Here is a 5,435-nt window from a genome sequence, read left to right as displayed (position 1 = left end):
ATTATAAGGGTACAAATAGTAGTTAGACACAAATCAAAGGGCAATGAAACAATAAAATTTAATCATAAATAGATGTATACTGTTACAAGTTTAAAGCTACTTAGGATAAATGAATGTAATTTCATGTTGCAATTTAAAATTATTCTAGAAAAAAAAAACGGGTAATTTAGATCTATTTCAATTTTTTTGGTGGTTAAGAGTTTAGTCAAATTGCCCAACCTTGTATAGAGTTATGGTAGAGAAAATAACAGATAAAATAGAAAGTTTCACTGAAAACAAACATTTCAACTGTATTTAGTATGTTTTAGAAATTACACAAATCAAATCTGAGATTTTTGAGATGAAGGAAAGTATACAAATTTTTTTTTAGTTATTTAAAATACTTCACAAAACAATTATTTTTTGTATGTGAAAGATGTGTAATGTTTACTGAAAGACTGCCAAATTTTGTGAAGATATACATACTATATTAGAAGTTAGTAGTATCAAACCTGTAAAGACTTTATACGAGTACAAAGACGTCACATGGTCAGTCAACTCGACTGAGCTCGTGTTGAGAGTGTTGAACAATAGAGTAGGAAGCTTTAATTCAGAAATGTATACTCACCTCTCTGCATAACAAAGGCTATTACCTCACACCACTGCCCTGATTTTTGTGCATGTCACAAGCCTTGAATGAATCTCTCATCCCTACACATATTATTGTGCACTGCACCAGCTTATGATGTAATAATCATTAGATTATAGCCAATAGGAAGGTGCACATCTTACACGTGCAGTACTACCCATGAGCCCTAGCATTGGAACTAAGGCTCATTCGTTTCTCAGCACTGATTTATTCAGATGTGTTTTTTCTTATGAATTAAGGACATTTTTGCACTTAAAACTTTTAAACTTTCATTACCATTTGTAACGTAATCTTTCTTTCCTTAATTTAATGATAAGGAGGATTCCAAATTTTAAACATTTCAGTTAGAATTTGGTTCCAGTTATCTTCAAGTTCATTTTTCTTTTGATTAGATTTATAATATTGGGAAGTGTTTTCTATTGTTTGTGTTAATGTTTCTTTGATGATACTGTTTCCTATTATTTTAACCCAACATACAGGTTCTGTTAAGTACTCTTCAATTTTGTCATTAGGCCAATGACCAAAGCCCATCAACCATCAACATATCTGGCCAATTTTTATTTCTGAAGAGAAGTTGATTTTGTGAAGCATTTGGATTACGAATTCATGTTCCCACATTTTTGACATCTCTCAGTAGGAGTCATCAAATAAGGTGATGGCAAATGGAGGTACTATGATATGTCGCCATTGTACACCAGGTTGTTGGTTCTGTTCTGATTTTGAAGCCAGGATTCCCAGCCTTCTACTTTATATAGGTTTGTGCTTTGTGACAAACAGAACCTGTCAACCAAAACTAATATTTAGATAGAGTGTAAAGTTTTGGAAATCTTATTCATTTTTGGAGTCTGATCTCCAGAGGAGTATTTTCTCTGTATCTATGTCCTCGAGATGTTGGCTGCTCAGCAGGGTAGCCATCATCTACCATCTTATCTACTGGCTTTCTTATAATGATTCATTCAGACACCTCCTCTATCATTTCCTTCATCCATTGACAGGGAGTCACTTGTTCTAGAACTTCTGTTTTCTTTGCTCTAGACCTTCTCTTTTGAGCCCACAATCACTACATTTAGTTGTCAGTCCATCATGTCTCAGGAGCTTAGGCCTTAGTGGTGGATAAAGTATCTTGCTTATACTGGATCCTTCTTACAAAGTGGTCTTTTCATCCTCTGGTTAATGGAGTGAATTTGCTTACACTGTGGGAGTTTTGGCTTATCATCACGGCCTTTCCAATTTCCCTCAATACCTACTACCCTTTGGGTCTCCACTTCCAGACTCTGAAGTTGTGGCAGAGGAATTTCTGTGTCTGGAGTGGTTCAATCTTTTTTATATATATCTACTTCAGACATATATTCTTCTTCTTTTCATTTGTGGAAGCCATTGTTCTCTCTCTCTCTTTTTTTTTTTTTACATTGGATGCTTGATACACTATTTACCACAGGGAAAGTCTAGTCTTCTTTCTTGACCATTCCTTTCCCTCCAAAACTTGGGCTGCTTGAGATAGTGATTTGATGTTTTTTTAAAATATTTCTCCCTTCCCTTTCTTCTCTGTACTGATTATTCATTGTTATCTTAATCATACTTTTTAAGGGCAGTTTACAGCATCTTCTTCTGCAGTAGTAGTCCTTTCACTTTCATCAGTTGAGTTAAACACCTTATCCTGCTAGTTTAGATGAGTTCTTTATTTTTCTTGGTTTTGAGACTTAAAAAAAAATCTTATTTAATCTATATATCAATATTATTGAGACTGTGGAACCCACTGAGTGGCTGGTGTTGCTTCACAGGGAATAATTGTCTAACAAAATCTGTTTCACATGGGGAATAACAGAAAGTGTTAAGCTCATCTGTTCCTGCTCAATGCTCACTGTTGAGATAGGATTTTCCAAAGGCTGCTTCAGCAGTATATATTTTACCTTTCTGGATAAAAAAAAAGACTGTACCAGGTGTGAGCCTGCCCTCCCACATTGCTAGCACTTACTGCCTCTATTCGTTGTAACCCATTGCATAGTCTATCAGTATGGGAATTTATGCTGATGTGATGATTCCTCTTTGGTTTGAGCACCTCTCTAGCACCCCTCTTACACTAATTTTCTCCCACATTTCTTCATGTGAAATAATGAGAGCAACCTTGCTTTTCCAGTCCTAATGGAGATTTCCACTTTGGGTCAGAATAATCTCACTGGTACGGGACTGAAGGGACACTGTTCTTGATGGGAAGTAGGGCTATTATGTTACCTGGAAGTGTAGTTAGGCCACCCCCACTACACTAAAAACCAAGCTATTTCTGGTGTTAGGCCAGCCAGATGGGTCTTGTATTCATCTTGGGATACAGGTTTGGGATATTTTCTCCTTACACACTCATACTCAGCCAACATTTGAGAGATAATGGTCAGTTGAGCAGTTTTACATTCTGCCTACCTATGTGATACTTGAGAACCTTTCAATATGGTTCTTTTGGCTATAACTTTTGCTCTATCATCTTTATTGGACAAAGTGTAATCCCTGTATAAGAAGGATGCAGTTTCTCACCAAGTGATGCTCCCTAGGCTACCATACCTCCTAGTTCGTGACATGCTCAATGTGTTTTCCCTATCTGACACTATGATTATAGGAGCTCATTTTTATAATTTTTATAATTAATAATAAGGCGATCACAATATAGTTTATGATTCAAATTTTTATATCAGATAAGTTTTAATTTTTTAATTTAAAAGGAATTATTGAAAACATATCATTCCATTGAAGAGCTACCCCTGGTGAGCATTCCATGGTTAAACCATATGGATATTTTACTTGCTAATCACCATATGCATTTACTGTCACAAAAGGTTACCTTTTGGGGGAATTTAATGAAGGTATGGATCATGTAATAAAATGTATTAAGATCTAAGCTTTTTACTTGATCATTCAAGCCACTGTACTGACTTGAGGCACTCTGCAGGATATGATTAGTTTGAATATTCCATCAATTACAATCTGTGAAGCTCAACATTTGTTTAAAATAAAGGTTCGAGTAGCAGTGAAATGATGCTTTAAGTAGAAGAGGAATTTATTTTATTTGTCAAGCATTTTCATAAACCAACAATTATTTTTAAGTTCTTCAATAACTATTTAATACCAGTTTGTTTGAAATTTTTAAGACAATATTTATTGTTTGCTATTAGGTAATGCAAGAAAGACATTAATGGTTTTAACTGACTTTCCTGTTGCATTATGGCCACTAAAGTCATAGCTGTACACATTATTTTTAGTTTCGGTGAAATGTCCTAGTTTACATACGTATGTAAAACTTTGTCATTGCAAACAGATTTTTACATTTGATGTTATGTACAGGTGAATTATGTATGTCTGTTTCTTTCAGTATTCAAGTTCTTATAATTTTTGTCAAGTTCTTCCCAAATATTAGTTAAGTATAAAAATTATGCACAAGATGCACACCACAATGTTTTATCTGACTCTTACCCTGGGGACTGTTAAATGTGCACTGTTTTTCTGCTATAGCACAATGTCACAGTAAGATTATATCCTTATGTACTTGCAAGGTTAATGTCATTCTAACCAGTTGTTGTAACAGAGAAAGATTGATATCTTGTGAAACACAAAAAATTATTAGAAGAATCATTATAAGGACGATATAGAAACAGCATGCTAGCATGTCACATTTGTATAACTCTATATGTAGAAGTAAGTTTCAATTTTTCCATAATTTAAGAATCCTTCTTAGATGTACAGTTAGTTTATTTTATTTTTGGAGGTTTTAGTAAGTTAACGATTTTTAAAAATAATTGTATTGTACTCTGTTGAACTGTGTGTGTGTATATATTTTAAAGGAAATACATAGATTTCTCTATTTTTTTCACAGATGGCTAGTCCTTCTGGTTTGATCTCTGGGATTTTCTATGAAAGTTATCTGTATGATAATTATATATGGGCTCTCAGTTTAGCAGGTGAGAATTATTTTGTTTTCAACACTTATTATTTCTGAAGCAAAAATAGCCAAACATCCTGATTTGAAATTTAATAAATACAGAATATATTTAAGTGAAAACTTAATGGTTATAGTTCTTAAGAAATATGTATTTAGATTTTAAGTCAGTAACTGATAACAAGCTTAAAATAATTTATTATATAATATCATTGACATTTTATCAGTTAAGAGTATACATGTACACACACACACACACACAAAACTGGTGTGCAGAGATGTTGCAGTGATCTCTCTCCAACTTTTTCACTGAAGTTCAGTGCTAATTGAATTGTGCAGTTAAATGAAAGATCTATCCACACAAAGTAATTGGCTCTGAGTTCCTTCTGCTTTCATTCTTAGTTAGTTTTTTGAAAAGGTAAAGTAACTCTTAATGAACTATAGCATGGTGGGATAGTAATACTATTGAAGCAAGTAAAGTTAAATAATTTTATAATGGATTTGTTGAGCAGCAGGTTTTTAACATGTAGGTTTACTAAAACTGGAGGAGCAGGTTGAAGCAAAATGTGAACCAAACCCTTATTCTTTCTTTCTTAAATACCCCTTTCTGTAAAATCTCATTTTGCACTTTGGGTCAGACAATACTAGCCAAGGTGTAGATGGTGGATGCTGTTGACTAACTGCCTTTCTTCTAGCATATAATATGAGAATAGGAATGGTTATGTAAAGTTAGCTCCCTATGTAGATTGTGCAAAAATTCTTAAACACACAAAATCTTTAACAAAAAAATTACAATTAAACTGCAAGCTGTTTGCAGTCAGCTGCTTTGGGTAATAATGAAAAAAAAAAGATTTTAAGAATTAGTTTGATTAGAAGACAAGTTCT

General features: G+C 33.5%; 1 long non-coding RNA gene across 1 annotated transcript in view; it reads left to right on the top strand.

Moving 5' to 3' along the window:
* The window catches only part of LOC111087220, a 27,869-nt gene extending 23,296 nt beyond the window's left edge, over positions 1–4,573 (top strand). Inside the window, exon 3 of the long non-coding RNA XR_002611939.1 lies at positions 4,488–4,573. This is a non-coding gene — a long non-coding RNA (uncharacterized LOC111087220). The remainder of the gene's footprint in view (positions 1–4,487) is intronic.
* The last annotated feature ends 862 nt before the right edge of the window (positions 4,574–5,435 follow it).

The sequence above is a fragment of the Limulus polyphemus genome, unplaced genomic scaffold (assembly GCF_000517525.1).
Source record: "Limulus polyphemus unplaced genomic scaffold, Limulus_polyphemus-2.1.2 Scaffold1894, whole genome shotgun sequence".
Taxonomy (NCBI): domain Eukaryota; kingdom Metazoa; phylum Arthropoda; class Merostomata; order Xiphosura; family Limulidae; genus Limulus; species Limulus polyphemus.
Note: the sequence above shows the minus strand (reverse complement) of the source record. Positions and strands in the feature narration are given on the sequence as shown.